Source organism: Parus major, chromosome 5, assembly GCF_001522545.3.
Source record: "Parus major isolate Abel chromosome 5, Parus_major1.1, whole genome shotgun sequence".
NCBI lineage: Eukaryota > Metazoa > Chordata > Aves > Passeriformes > Paridae > Parus > Parus major.
The window spans coordinates 39,262,385-39,278,786 of NC_031774.1; positions in this window are offsets into that span (position 1 = coordinate 39,262,385).

Below are 16,402 nucleotides of genomic sequence, written 5' to 3' on the forward strand. Positions count from 1 at the left end.
TCACAAGTTCCCCAGGTTTGACAGGCAATCATCCAGCCTCACTCTTGTGTAAGACTGGCCCCTTCATTTCAAGTAGTTACCTCTGTCCCACACCCAATAGTACGGGTTTGCCAGCAGTGCTTTTGGGAGGTTAACCAGCCTCAGTGCAGAGTCCAGTGGAGACCAGGAATCTACTGTGTGCACGGATTGATCAGCCCCACTCTACAAAACGGTGTTTTATTTCTAATCGGAGCTTGCCTGGTAATGGCATCCGGCTGTGGTTCCCGTTCTTCCTTTCTTCAGGAGATTAAAGACTTTCTGAGTGCTCCATGTTTACTCCTTGGGATTACAGTGGAATAAAGACACTTTCTTCTAGCATTCAAGACGTTAAACAGGCTGAGCTTACTGTGGGGCAAATAGTGCAGCTCTCAGCCATTGCAGTCTCTTTTCCACCTCCATTCCCCAGAGGTCAACATTCCTTTTAAAGTAGGGAAGTGATGCTTTTGCCAGTGCTGTACATTGGCATCCATGTACTTTCCTTTGCCCCTACCCACTGTGTTCTTCTCTGACTGTCTGCTGTGAGGACTCAGGCTGGATTTTTAACCCATATTCCCAATGGGAAGTGATTGGAGCTATTTTATATGATGCAAGGTGCGTGTTGAATCAGAGAGGGACAAAACCAGCAGTAACAGAAAATCTCTTCTGAGTTGTAAGGGCCAAAAGGAATTAATCACTGCAGGGAAATGGGCCCTCTCATCTGCACAGAGGGTGGGAGAGAGAGAAAAGGAAGTGCCTTAGAATGGAGAAAGGAAAGAAAGGTCCTTGCAGTGTCCCTGTCAGTACTAAAATAAATCTCTGAAAAGAGAGAGAGGGGAGACAATAGCAGCAGAAAGCTGCCAGAGTGATGGAAGAGCAGAGCCTTAGGAGCAGATCTCTTCCTAGTGAAAGGCTGCCAGCTCAGAACCTTTGTGGTTAGTTTGCTTTGGTAAACCCAGTAACTTCTGGCATGGACTTGTCTTTCTCATCCATGGACTGCTTGCTAAATAGGCAGAGTGGTGATACTGAGGGCAATATCCTAGCAGGAATGTAGCTGAGCCATTTGATCAAATACTGGATTTGAACTAACCAGTCTTGTTTTGGAGCAACTAAACTGTCTGGTGGGCTGGAAAAAACTCTGGGGAACCTTGACTAAGGTTGCTAGAGAGCAATGTAGCAGGGAGTTTCCATCCAAAAAGAATCCAGGCAACATGTCCTTACAATAAACAGAAGAAAGCCTTGCAATTCTGTGATCCTTAAGCATAAAGGGAGTAGATGAGACTGCTGGGAGCAGGCTGACAGCCCTGGGATGTTTTATACTGACAGAGCACATCTGTAGAGCAGAGCTGCCAGGCTGTCGTGCAAACCCACTGGGGGACATTTCAAGCACATGCTGTCTGCATCTCTGGGGCTCCTCACACCTTCCTGGGCGTGACTGCAGGCAGGGAAGCAGGTCAAACCATCGGCATTATTAACAGCAAATCTGACATCTGTGCTGGCCAGTGGAACAGCCCAGGCATTTGGTTTGTTTATTTTTCTTCTGCCTTTGGCACTTTCTCTCTCTACAGAAGGCGCCCTGAGTGCGTTGCTAACACACTGCTTGGGGTAAGCACTAAACGAAACTTCCACTATTTTGAGGAACCCAGCTCAGGCATTTTTTTAAATGACTGCTGCTTTTTTGTGATTCTTGGACAAATTGAAACTAAAACCTCTTTGCTGACACACTGTTTTTGTCTGTTGTGCTGGTAGGCTTCTCTATGGCTGCAAATCTCCACCATACCCAGATTCTACTCTCACTTGGCCTAATTTAACACTCTGGGCTAATTTCATTAATGTCAATGGAGACATTTCCTCTTTATGCTGGTGAAGAGCTAGTTTGGACATGAGCCCCGCCATACCTAGAGGAGAGCTGCAGCTATCAAGGAATGTGCAACAGAGGTTCTGGAGTGCAGAATGTGAGCACATAACTGCTGGGGACTAGAAAGAGCTGCTCTCCTTCCTCTAGCATGCAAGTGGCTCTGCCAAGATCAGGTTTTCAACTGTGAGCTGTTAATTTGTCCAGGACTTTCTCTGCAGCACTAGGGTCACAGACCTTTGCATTGACCTTGGCCTGGAGATATCCTTCAGAGGCACCTGCTCTCCTCCTTCCTCTTCCTAATTCCAAACCTACCTGTCAGCATCCAGTTGCCTGGCATCATGAGCTGCTTGCTTTCTTGGTCTTAAAAACAGTGGGACTCAGAATGTTACGCTCCTAGGAGCAATTAGAGTCTATTTTTAGCTGAGCTGCTTGTGAGGGCATTTGCTTAGGTACAGTGTCCAGGGATGAGATCTTGGAGGCTTTGTGGCTGCTGAGATGCTGAACAGGGGTCTGGTGAATCTGGCAGTGGGGGTTCACTGGTCCCTCTGGGGGTGTTGCAGGGAGGGGGCTGGGGTGGGTGTAGCTGGTCATATGTATCAGCAGCCAAAACCTGGTGGTGTAATGTCTGAGACGCTCTGAGTTTGGAAAAGGCCTCGATGATATCACCCTGCAGAACTGTTAATAATGCAGGAAAGGAAATGTTCACAAGGCTTTTCCAGATCTTTAATCAAGAGGAATTAATACTCTCTCTTCCTATGCCCCTTTCTCTGTTTGGAAATGGCTATCTCTCACTACCAGGCATCAAAAGGGGTGGTTCTTTCCCTTTTTTTCCCCTCTCTTTGTTATTGCAATCTCCCTACCACATGTAGCAGTGAGTGTTGAGGGCAGAGTATGAGAGCAGTAGCTCTTCTGCACGAGCTCCCTGTGAGGACACTGAACTCTGCATACCATCCTTCAGTTTTGCTTAGTCCACTTCCATAAGAGATAAACAAGCAATGGTGCTTTTAGTGCTGCCACAGATTGTGCAAAAAAGAGATTTAGTTCTGCAGGAGCTTTCCCATGCTACTTCTCCTTTGTGGCTGCTCTGTCTCTGCAGTTCTCCATACCACACAGCAACCCAACATGACCACCAGCCGTCATCAGAGCCCCTTCCAAATCCTGCAATGGAGACCTGCTTGACTGCAAGACATTCCTTGTTCATTGTGGCTGTAGCCTCCTGCTTAAGAAAACATCTCTTTCCTGGAAGTGGGGAGTGATATCATGCAGAGATTGCTTAGTTGCTCTCAGCTCTGCTTTTTTATCATGATCCACCCACTATGGCAAGATCCTTGGGCAAGTGGGAAGTAGAAGTCCAAAGCTGGAGCCAGTTAATGTGAATTAAGTGAGCAGCACCCCACAGGGCATGAAGAGCTTGAAGAATGGTGTCAACCAGTGACTGCATGAACTAGGCGATCATCTCTGTGATTTTTCTCAGCCAAAATGTGTAGAAGAACTTAATGCAGTAAGACTTATAGACTGGGCTGGTGTGTCATACTGACAACAAGTGAAAATAATCCCTGTTAATCTGCTTTGCTGCGTGAACTTTCTCTTGTGGCCAGCTGCTCGTTGCCAGTGCATAGAGATTTGCTTCCCTCCTTCCCTAGTGCATGGGCTGGTCTTCCTTCTGCCATCTGTGATGGATGAGATCAGTGTGGAGCTCCTGCCCTCCTGCATGCAAGAGAGGTGAAGTCGTGGGCAATTTAAGGAAGGGGCAAAGCAGGTAACAACTGTGACTTTCACAAAACTTCGTGTCCTGGACTCATAGATTCCAGCACGGACTTGCCTGCCAACTGGCTGAAAAAGGACTGTGATAGTGTGTTTATGCTTGTGAGCAGCAGCTTGTAGCAAGCAAGGTCCTACCCTTACGGAAACCAAAAGATAAGAGATGGAATCAATTTTCTAATAACTTTCACTAATTTTTGGAGTGAAGTCCAAAGGATGGCAGTGGGGAGCAAATCAGGCAGGGGTTCTGTGTTATGTTAGGGCTGTGAGAAAGGGCTAGTATGATTTTCCTCTTGAGGTGGGGAGTGAGGATCTCTCTTGAACAGTTTACCAAATATTGTGATCTGAACTGAGGGCAATTGGAGGTGTTGACAGAGAGGGGAGATAAATTGAACATAATGCTAACCAGTTTAGCCAAAAGATGACATAGGTGGGGGAGGCATTGCTGTCTCCAAACATCTGTGAGGAGATGGGGATTGTGTTAGCAAAAGGGGAAAATTTAGACTTAGCATCAGGAAAGTGCTTCCTAGAAGTGAACTGTGTCTCCACAGGGAGGGGGTGGGAGTCCCGTAACTGCCAAGATGGAAACAGCAGTAATAACAAATCTGATCACTTGCTATGTAATGATAACAAATAATGTAAAATGAGTCTTGATAAAGAGCTATCTCTCATAGCAACTAAATGCACAAGCCAGGGATGAGCAGGGTGGGACTTGGCAGGTGTTTGATGCTGACAAGGGTGCACCTAGGAGTTCTGTTGATTTCCTTGAGCCACAAAGCCTGTATTTACATTTTTGTTCACATAATACTTCAGAGGTAAGTTTGATTCCTGGCCCTTTCTCTAAGATTTTTCATTTGAAGGAGAAGTCTGGTACAGCAGTGATCAGTTTGTGCTTTATTTGCAGGCAGTGGGATCCTAGACACCTGCCCCTACCAGCGTGATTCATTCACATGCTCTTTGGAGTGGAAGGATCTCCCAGCAAAGAATGCAGAAAGGTAAATGTGTGTTTTGGTTGGGGGCTGTTCTATGAGCCTGCAATGGCAGCATACCTCCAGTGCAAAATTTGGTGGTCAGCTGTTCCCACAGGTGCAGCAAATAGGTAAAGGGAGCCCCAGCTGGCAGCATGCACATTGTGTGCAGCATGAAAGGAACCCCAGAGCTGTGTGAAATCCATTAGCAGTGTCACCTGTCACTTTTGCCTGGCAAGCACTGAGCTCACCTGAACTGAAAGGGCTCCCACCTCTGGCTCCTGAACTGGTGTGGCACTGCTCAGGAATGTTGCACAGTGGGAGGCCAGACTGATTGTGTCACAAGAAGAGGAACTACCACAGCCAGCACAGCCAGCCTGGCTTTGCACACCATTCATGAGTGCAAGCACTTGGGGAATGGTAATTCCTCCACCTTCCTTCAAGTCTGCTGCTACAGCCTGGACTGATTTAAAGGCTGGATACTAAAATGTCTAAGGAATGAATGGAGAGTCCCATGAGGCAAATACTGAGAATGGTCTGGAGTACAAATTTCCCTCATTCCCTCCCTAAAACAGACTTGCCCTGGGCGCCATGAGGGCCAGGGAGAAGTTAACTCTGCAGCTGGGGAGACATCTGCAATTTGGTGAGGATAGGTTCTTTCCACAGAGGCTGTTAATTCTGCATGACCTAATCTGGGTTTGTTGCTTCTCTACACTGTGAGTCACAGTGTGCACAGTCCTTTGGTCACTGTGGCAGGCTGCAGGGCTTCACAGTGGCCTTTTGCTCTTCCTATGGATGATGACTGTCTTTGACTTTGCTGTCATGTGCTGTTTGATGCTTTCCATTTATATCTAATAAAATCACCACAATCTGCAGCAACTGTAGGTTGTCATACTAAGATCTTCTCAGCAACAAGCAATATATGAGGTGGTCAGGAATCCCACTTGTCCAGAACAAAACCTGTATGAAAAAAAATTCCCCAAAGAAGCCACTGATAGGAATTTAAAGCCATAGTATGGCTGTCTTACGAAGGTAAAGCTTTATAGAGCTGGGTGGAGGGGAAAAACTTTTGGTATAAAAATAAAGAAAAGTTGATCATTCATTGAAAGGTGAGTGCTATCTTCCTTATCAGCCTACCCAGCAGCCATGGAAAAGCTGGTGCCATCAGCAAATCCAGCCTCCTGACTGGAGGACTGTCTACCCTACTCTGCACCTACTGGGAGAGCTGAGCCCTGAGACTCCTCAGATTCCCAAGCTGCAAGCACTGGGACACGGGTACCAGATTAGCTCTTTTTATTTCCTTTCATTTAGCAGGATCCTGCAGAGCTGGGTAGCTGCCAGTCAGTCTGTCAAGACGTGAACTATTTTGGGAATTTTTATGATGGAACAATATTTTTTTGGTAAACAAACGGAAAGCTGTTAAACAGGGACCTTCACCTCACAGCTCCCGGTTCAGCTCCCTCACTGCTGTGATGCCACAGTGACTGTACTGTCCACTCTGCAGAGCTCCCTTCATGGCTCCTCCAGGGGCAAAACAAATAGTAGCTCTTTTTTCTTTTTTTTTTTTGCCTTTTCACTAGCTCCTCAAAAAAACCCAAAACCCACAGACAACAAAAAGCCAAAAACCAACCAAAAAAACCCAAAAGCAAAACCGAAAAACCCACCCAAAACCAAAAAAACCACAACTCTCCCAAAAAACTCCAAAAAATTATAAAATCAGAAAAAAAACCAAAACAAAACACAAGCCCCCCCAAACCTCCCTCCCCCCAAAAAAACCCCACCACACTGAACAAACAAACAAACAAAGCTAAAAGAAATGAGAGAGAGAAGAAAAAGAGCAAATTTGGCTTAAGCAGCACTTTCTTGGTGGACTTGGCCCCTAACACACCTGAGGGCAAGCTGTATTTTGTCTCTGTGTGTCATGTTATCTGACTGTGTAGCCACATCCCAGGCTGGATTTCCTCAGGGCTGCTGGTGGCACATGAATCCAACCAGCAGACTCACAGGGCTGACTGTGTACAACAGGAAGACTTCCTTTTTCACAGTGTCTGTTAATAGGAAGCCTTGATGGAGTCATAGAGTGCACAGAGGAAGATGTTTGTGTGGAAGAATTGAGCAGGGAAAGAAAGGGCAGAAACATTTGCCACTCTAAAATGGATGTAGTGTGTTGCTCGGGGGAAAAACCCATAAGGGGCCAGTGAGTCCTTTTTTGCTGCCATAAAATTAGTTTCACTGTTCCTAGGTACTGGTGGCAGTGGAGAATCTAGTCTTATATGGGTTATATCTGCTGCAGCCTTTGGGGGAACTGATTGATGGCCATCAGTTGGAATGAGCCATGCCATTTGTCTGCTCCACAAGTTTTGTCCACGTCACAAAGGCAGTTTGTGGTTTTCCTTGGTTCCTGGAAAGTCCAGTCCAGTTTGTACAACAGTGCTGGCTCACACAGTCCCTACTGGCAGCCCATTAATTCCAGAGCACGCAGATCGCTGAAGAATCTCGAGGGATGTCATTCTTCTTCTCTCTCTGCCCCTTGATCCACTCTCAGACTTACCAACTCGCACAATGGGAGCTTTTGCTTGCATTATGCTGATTCTGCCTTGGGATCTCTCCTGTAACTCATTAACTATTCTTACTCTGAGACTCTGCTACTAATGACTTTTTTGGTGGAGCCTTCAGTAAAGTTGACTGTGGGCAAGTGCACCTCCTCCCTGGCCAGCTGTCTTCCCTTCTCTGTGGGCAGTTGCAACCCCTCCATTTCCCTCTCTCATTCTCCAGTTTCTAGGGTGTTTTGTTTGCTTTTGCAGCCTCAGCAGGTCAGCTCTGGCCCTTAGCTTTCTCCATTTCATTCTGATCCTTCCTGGGATTCTTCCTGTGTCCATGCCTGTGCATGAACCTCTTCTCACCTACAGGTCTTCAGCATCCTCTCAGGGCAGCTTCCCCAACCCGCTGTTCCTGCTCTTCCTACCCTCTGCACAGAGTGCCTCCCTTCACTCTGTGGCTTGCTCTCAGCCATGTAGGAGCAGAATTCACCTGGCCCCACTATGAGAGCACCTGTGCTGTATACGAGGATTGAGAGTCCCAGGACTGCTGGGAGGACACGGGCTGAGCATCTTGGCAACTGCAGCAGTGATGCAGTGGGAGATGCACATCAGTCCTCAAGATTTTTGGCATTTAAGGCACCTCCATTCTGCAGCTGAATGTACAGAGAAGGGTTTACTTAGTTCTTTCAGATTCCAAGTCTGCATTTTAAACAGATATCTAAGCTGTCAAGAGTCATGCAGCTCATATCTGCTGTGACTACAGCTTCTGCAATCAGCTATTGGAATCTCACTCCTATTTCCTCTTGAACTGGCTTCTCTGTTTGTACCCACTAGCATCCCCTCTCTTCATTGCACCCCACATTTAGCCCCATGATTTGAACTTAAGTGTGCTTAGCTGGTCCATCTGCCCCAAAGAGAACATAGTTCATCATAAGTAAATAGCTCAGCTCTCTTACTTTTGATCTCTTTTCTCCTGAACTGTGTGTATGCTCTTCTGTAGGGCTTTATCTCTAGCACTCAATGGCTTACCTAAATCGGTGTCACTTATGCTGTCACTCCTGTTGCTCCTGCTCAGCCTCATTCCTTCACTAAAGAGGGCTTATCTTTCTACTGTAGTTTTATTTCTCCAGCTTTTCTCCATCTTGGTTTCCCCCACATTCAAGTGCACTTAGTCTTCTATGTAAGTCAGGGAGCTATGCTTCCAGAAAGATCACCACATGGGAAAGGGGATAATCCTACAAGTCATGGCAATATAATGTGTTTTGCTTATGTTTATCTTGTGCCTCTTTGGGCCTTAGCCTATAGCTGTCCAGCTCTGTCTTCTTTGTGTCAGACCATCAGAGCCAGCTTTCCAATCCCCTGCTTGGGTCTGAGCACTTGTCACATGGAGATGCAGCAGAATGCATGGGGTTTGTCCCAGCCACGTCTCTGCTGTGACTTGTAGCTCTAGATCCAAGGAACCAGAAGGATGTTCTGCATCTCTGGTTTTTATGGCTGTTCCTTCAGTCAGGTTGTAGATATATATACCCACAAAGCTGGAAGGCAATCTAGCCCCTCTGCAGCTGTGACAGAATCCAGCTGTACTCCATGGTCAGGGTGTCTTGTAGTTGGGAGGAGCAGGGAAGAGGTTTCAAATGGTCACACTGGCAATAACAGCACCCTGGGCAAGAGCTCAGAGTCCTGCCTCATCGGTCCACCTGTGCCTTTGTGAAGGATGTTCTTTCTCTCAGCTTGCAACCTGCAGGCATCTCCTGGTCCTCTGTTGTTTATGATACTGCAATTTGTTGCCTTGGAAATAAGCACTGGTTTATCCCAAACAGAGCCTACAGTTTCACAGCGCAATCAAGCGAGAGGAGCAGATGGTTACCCCATCTCTTCTGTTGTGTTTCCCGTTATCCTCATTCACAGTTGGATGACAGGAATCTATGATTCAGTGCAAGTATCTGTGGCCCGGCTGCATCTACCCATGTAAGCTGAGGAGCCATGTTTCTGCTGGGATGTGACATGCCTTTGTGTCTAGCATCACTATTTTGGCTTCCTCCAAATGGAACTTGACCAAAAAGCAAAAACACCCAACCTTCTTGCTTACTTCAGTAGTGTCTAGGATCAGGGGGCAGAAGGAAAGTTCACTACCTGCAGTTTCTGTTTCCCAGGCCTCTGTGTATCTATCCTTAAGCTTTCAACCATCTGCAACATCATTTTACTATTTTATATGTTGAACTTTAGACAATATACACCTTGTACTCTCTGTAGACACCGGCATTCTCCTTTTCTGCAGCTCTCCTGGGCTGAAACTGCAGTTTGGCAGCAGCTGTGCTAGGTAGGACTCAGGGAACTGCATGGAGGCAAGATCTTCATGCAAATGCCTTTGCTTGGAAGGAGTTTTCAAAAGAGCTGGTGGTCTAGAGACACAGTGGTGTCATGGCCCTACTATGCACTTGGAGAATGGAAGAGATGTGGTGATTCTACAGGGCTGAGGAGCCTTCAGGATTTGAAATGACTGGGGGAATGAGCACTTCCAAGCCCTAGGTGAATTACTTTGCAAACAGTTCTGCTTTCATTCCTCAGTGCTATTCTTTGCCATTCAATCAGATTTGTTTGAATTCTGTTCTGAGGTTTATGTCCTACCCAGCACTTTGCTGCATGAGTGCTGTCTTTCCTTGCCTGAGCAAATTTAGGCTGGAGATTAACAGAGTATTTTTTTCTTTCCAAGTAGTAAGATCTTTAGGTAGCTTTCTAGTGAGAACAGGGAGAGCAAAATTCCAATTGGTTTCAAGATTGGGCCTGGTTAGTTTATGAAGAGAATTATATAAATAACGCCATTGGTGCTTATGGCTGGACTTAGTGATTCAGTGTCTCTTCTAGTTCTAGCTTTCTGGGAGACAGCTATGCTTAAAATTCATTTGAAGTAGGGAAAATTATCCTCCAGGTTAAAATATTCTGCATTAAAAATGGAAAATGGAGCAGAGGAGATTGAAAACTGGTTCTTGCCTAGCAGCAGGCAGGCTGCAGAGCCAGGTCAGGAAAGGAGGTTGGATTATGGAAAGAAACAAAATTGCTCTAGTTCAGTGTAGAGATGTGGCTTGGGGAGGGCAAGGCTGGGCCCTGGGGCCGGCAGTCCTGAGTGATGAGGCCAGGAAGGAGGGCCAAGTGCAGCACTGGAGTAGGGAGGGGGTGCAGGCCTGTGAGATGTTGGAGGAGAAGGGAAGAGAGTTGCTTCTGTTCCTTTGCTGCCATTATCTGGCTCTTTTGCTTATCACTGAACTTATCCTTTCTGCAATGAGTAACTGACTAAGGCTCCTTGTGCTGCTCCATTAATCTGTGGCTTTCCATTAACAGGCAGGTGCTTGTACCCGGGGGACCACGATGCTGACTGCCAGAGATTCCTGGCACTGGGTACTACAGAGTTAAGCAGCCAGGCTGGAGTGTGCAAACAAACAGTGAGACCTGTACTAACAGCCCTGCTTTGTGTTAGTGGGAAGCACAGGCTCCAACTTCTTCCGATTTCTCACCTGTCCAGACTGGTACAGAAAGAAAATGCCTCTTGGAGTTTCAGAGAAAACCACACCTATTTACAGTGGATTCCCCAGGGCCCTCCTGTGGGGTATTAACCCTTCAGCCCCAGGCCCATAGTCATTCTTTCGTAGGAAGAATTCCCCAACATCCCTGGGAAAGTCAGCCCTTCTATGTCCACTGCAGGGATTTTTCCTGCTTGTCCCCAGGGCATTGGCCCATCCACTCCCTAAAGCAAGTCACTGATTTTTTATTTCTTTTTGCCATCTGTACAGTTATCGCTGTCCTTTTAATAGGTATGTGCTGGGGCTCTCTCTATGTGTGCTGGGCTTCATGACCCAGCTCCTTCCCCCAGAAAGCAGAACTTGCTCTTCTGTGTTTGGGTTGGACCTGTGATCGTGTCTCTGTGTTTGTCTCAAACCCCACCAAGTCTCCCTGAGATACCAGTTCATCCCTCCCCCTTGAAATATCCATGCTTTCTTCAGATTTCTTCCTGGTCTCACTGTTTGCTTTCCCTCCTTTCCCTGGTTTCTGAGTTTTCTCGGAAGGAATCCCGTGCTCTGGCCTCCTCAGGCTGGAGTGTTGTGTTGTTGTTTTTCCTTTCGTCGCTATGGGCAGGGATTTTGAATACTGAGCCAAGGAGAGGGAGGGAAGAAGAGAGGCAGTGAAAGAAGGAGGGAGTACAAGGGAGGGGGGGAATGAAGAAAGCCAGAAAAGTGAGAAAGAAAAGTAGAAAAGTATTCAGGGGAGCAGGGTAAGGAAGAGACAGTGGAGAAACGAAATGGGGAAGGAGGACTGGGGACACTGAGGAGAGAAAGAGTTCTGGATAAATATTAGGAGATCTTTTTTATTGGTTCTTTTATTAATAATACTATTGCCATAGACAAAGATATCCAGAGGAAGACAAGGAACCCCCACCTCTCCCTGCCCCAAATCCCTTTAGGACACAAGGCATGAGACATCCTTCAGAAAATGAACATTTATGCCTAAGGCAGACAGTAGGTGCATAGGCTGCAGTAGGGAATATGTTATATGTGGATCTGGCAGGGAGGGAAAGAATGCGAAGCACAAAGACACAGTAAAAATTATAGGACCTTCATTCAGCCTGTAGAAAGAAGGAAGTCTGGGAGAAGACTGATGTGTTTTGGGAACGGGGAAGAAAGAGTAGCTAAGGAAGCTTAGGACTCTGCAGAGAAGCTAAGTAATTCGTACACCTAAAAGGAAAAGAGACAAATGCCCCTAATAGTGCTTCTCAGTTGCTTCAGATAAGGCACCTTCTGGCACTGAGAACTTCTAAAAGCAAGGCTGGTGTCTTAAAAAACAATAGTCCTCAGGACTGGGCACCAGCAGAGTGCAGAAGTGCAGAGAGTGCTAGAGAGTGACAGCTGTGTGCAGCAATAGGGGAGAGCAGACAGAGCTAAGGAATTGCAGACTTAGGTCTTATTTCCATCCCAGGTATATTGTTGGATGCTCATTACGGATCTGCAGGCCCCCATCTACCTGACTGGCTACATTGCAGCAAGAAACTTACAGTTCACTTTCTCTGCTAAGGAAAATCATACTCCTGGAGCTGCTAGAAGTTTTGGAGTATTTCCAGCTGTAGGAAATAACAGCAGGACGTAGATTTTGAAAAAAGTGAGGAGCGCTGTCTTTCACAGGAACTTCTTGATGAGGCTAACTGGCTACAAAGTGATTTGTCCTGGCAGTGCTGAAATACTGCAGGGCAGAAACTGTGGGCCCTGAAGGCTCAGAGCAGTCTGCCTCTGAGACCCATGCAGGGGTGACTTTATAGTAGAATGAAAACTAATTCAGAAAATAGTGAGTCTGGGGTAGACCTTCAGCTGGAATACACCTCCAGGTGGAATACTCTGTGTGCTTCTTAGCACCCATGCTGGGGAAAATAGGGGAAATAAAGCAGCTAAAGAAAGTTACTAAAAAGAGGAAACTCCTTCCACATGAGCGGGGACTGCAAGGAACACGTCAGTTTACAGAGAAGATATGTGGGGAATGGGTATGAATTAGATAGAACTGTAACTTTTTAAGGAGACACATATATTTAAAACTTTAGGCTAATGTCTAACTGACAAAGATAAGAAGGAAATTCCTTTTTGAAGAGGTTATTCCACTCTGTCCAACTGTCCAACATAAAGATTATTTAACTTAAGGATCTGTCACTGTCAGAGACAAGCTCTTGCACAGCATTTTCCAGACCCGGTATCTAATCAGTCCTATTTTTACAAACAAGCAATGTGGGGATCAGTCAGCCCATAAGCCTGTGTGGCACTGTCTGACCACTGTGGTGGTGGCTACTCAGACCTTAGCACTTCCACAAGCTCAGACACAGCTGCTTTCCCCCAGTGACTTCAAGGCAATTTACCATCTTCTCACTCCTACTGCTTGTGTGATTTTTCTTTCGCAGCCCAATTCTAGAAAATGACTGGAAGTAATGTTTTTTTTAAAATAAGAACAAGACTGGAAATGAGTTAGGGATTCAAGAAGAGAACAGTTAAATCAGAACTGAGTTATGGCCAAGGGGGTGGTGTGACATGAAGCCAGAGGTGGCCAAATGGCAACTATGTCTTTCATTGTATCACCACCATTCTCTCCTGCAGGGCAAAGCTCTTTCTTGCTGCAGATAGGTATTGTACTGTGTCTTACAGGAGTTTGAATGCACAAGTCCTAGGTCACATCTTTCGGTGAATGGTTTTCAGAACTGGCCATCAGGATTGCATACTAATACTGAAGACAAAGATCAGGAAAAAGGGAAGCAGATTTATGGGGATTTGGGCGATTGAAGTGGATGGGTAACAGATGAAATGCACTGTTTGATACAGCAAGTGTGCGAGCAAGCAGCAGGTCTGAGGAATCCCAGTTAGGCAGAGACACAGCACAGCTCTCTGTGGGTGGGAGGGGATCATTAACCCTGTCAGCCTGCACCGAGGCAATGCCAGAGAGAATTTTATGTGTAGGATATCAGTGTGGCTTTGTATCTGCCAGGCATGTCCTACTTGTATGTTGTTGTGCTAGTCAGCCCTGAAGAGATTGCAGAAAGGAGGTAAACTGGAATGGCTAACATCCTAATTAGACTTAGAGTATTGATCAATTTCAAGCACATAAAATTGTGCTTGGTCATGCAACAGAGATGTTTATGTCTAGTGTATCATTGGCTTTCTTGGCCAATAATGTCTCAGAGAGGTTACTGTGAGCTCATCACTACTAAGAGGGGCGTGAGGAGGGTGCAGAGGGCAAGCAAAGTACTACCATTGCTGGGGTCTTAAGTATGCTCTCAGGGCTTTTGGACAGGGCACATGAAATGTCCAGGACCCTCAGGAGCCTTGTCCCTGCTGTGGCTCTTGTTGTTGTGCCACAGACAGGGCTGTAACAAGTTTCAGAGAGAAACCTGGCAGGAGGGACCAGTACTGACTCTGCCTCCCCTGCCCACCTTCAGAAGATACAGGCCTGCCCCAGGGCAGCGTCCACTCCTGCTGTGAGAGGGCCATCAGACAGTCCAGAAGAGGGGTGAAAGAACACAGTGCCGTTTTGTGGTGTCCTGGCCTAGGCCTAAATCCAGCTGATGAACTGTACAGTTCATCCATGTAGAGAAGGCAGAGGAATGCATGCTGGCAGGTGAAAACCAAAGACTTTTCCCAAGGACTGAGAGCAACTCCTTTGCAGTCAAACTTCTGTGCTGGTGCAGCTCTGTTCTGCTCTAGAGTTCTCTCTGTTCCTGATAACTTTCTGGCCCTATGTTGTGTTCTAGGGGCTGTGTTTCCACATCCATGAGCCTTCACCTTCCACACACTTTATTTTGGACAAAAATATGCAAATCATCCCTTTCATCTGAAGAGAAAGCCATCTGCCAAGCAGCAAGGTACTGACAGCTTTTTATGTTCTGTGCAGTGGAACTTTTTCTTTTTTCTCAACAGCTCCTGTTTCCTTTTCAAATGCTGCCATTCACATTTGATTAATTTGTCTTTGTCAGCACATGTTTCCACAGCAGTGGCAAGACTGACCAGCTCTGGTAGGGCCAGACGTGTTTATCTGCATCATTCAGCAAACAGCCTATTGTAGGTGGCTTTTTTGTTCACTTTTACCCACTGAAGCCATGAATTCTCAATTCATTGTTATGCCTTTTCTAGCCAAAATGAAACTATCTGAAAAGTAAACATATTTGGTGTTTACATGAGGCAAAACCCAGCTTGGGAAAAGAACAGTTCAAGCACAGGCTGCAAGAGCAAGGAAAATTCCCCTGTGAGACAAGAGTTCCCAAGTCAAGGAAGAATGATGCAAGTTTGTCCCTTTAAACATGTGCGTAAGTACTGTCCCAGACAAGGATTGCTTCCCTGGAACTAGCTCTTCAATGGTTAAGTTAAGTAAGTCCTAGCTAGGACTAACTTGCATTATTATAATAATGGAGGCTCAGCTGCCTCCAGGACTTGCAGTGGGAGAGCAGGGAAGGAAAGAAATTTTAGGCTCACGGACTCTCCTTCCCACTTCCCAACCTTCTTCAGCACAGTCTTGAAATTGGTGCACTGCAAACATGCTGCAAGTGCTGGTCTTTTACAGACTGGTGGATTTTGGATCCCTGCTCCTCTTGTGGAGGCTGTCTGGGAGAAAAAGGACCAGTACTCAAGGCTGGGGCAATAGATGTCTATGTTGCAATGAGATCTCCCAGCTCTGCCCACCAGTGAAAGGGAAATGAAAAAGGCAGAAACGGTGAAAGACAGAGCAGGGAGAGCTCTCTTTCTTCCAACTCCCTGCAAAGGAGGGGAAATGGCACTTTCCCACCTTTTCCAGGGTAGGGAAAGGCTGCAGGAGGAACCATGTGCTGGACTGGAACTTGCTCAACCAGGTCATCAGCCTCTTCTGAAATCCCTCTGGTTTGTCCTCTTCCCTTACCCGCGGATGCAGTAGTTGTGAGGAAGCTGCCATACCCTGAAGGCAACTTGTCTGATTTGCCAGAGAGAGAGATATTGTTTGTCAACCCCATTGGGATACCAGCAGCTTAAGGCAATAGAAAAGTCTGTCCTATCTGATACAGGAAGAAATGCATATGGAAAAACTATATCTTAGCTGACATTTCTCCTTTCCCCCCAAGATGAGGTGCCAAGATTAAGGAAATTTTGGGATTGTATGCAAAAGTGTATAAAAAATATTCTGCCTCTCTGAAAACAAAACAAACAAAAGAACAACAGCATGAGAAGATTAGTAATGAAGATACGTGTGCAGTGTCCTGCCAAGCCAAGATGTTACCTATTTCTGTAGGACAACTTGGGCAGGTTATATCCTATATTGAACACAGCATTTCTGATCCCATATTCCTGCTCAGTCCCAGATCTCTCCAAATGAATTCTCTTTCTCTTGCTGAGGTACAGATGAAGAGAACATGGCTGGAAGTGCTGATGGCAAGACCTTGTAGATGATAAATAGTGTGAATCCTCAGTTGTGAAAAGAAATTAAATTGGTGAATGCTGAAAATAAACAATGACTGAAAAGTCAGGGGAAGGAAAACAAGGCAGGGTGGATGGTGCCTCTCTGTGGTGTTAGGTGGGTCAGGGAGGTGGCACTGTCACTTAGCTGGGAAGTGCTGTTCAGCCCGGTGGTTTTGCTAGCTACTCTTAGAATGTTGTCTTTCCAAAGGAAAATGCTTTAGGAGCAACAGCCCTGGAGAATCCAGGTGGTCCTGGAGGGCAGGTCTAGCGTGGTCCTCCTGTTGTGCAAAGCTTTGCTTCCCCAGAACAGTTGGG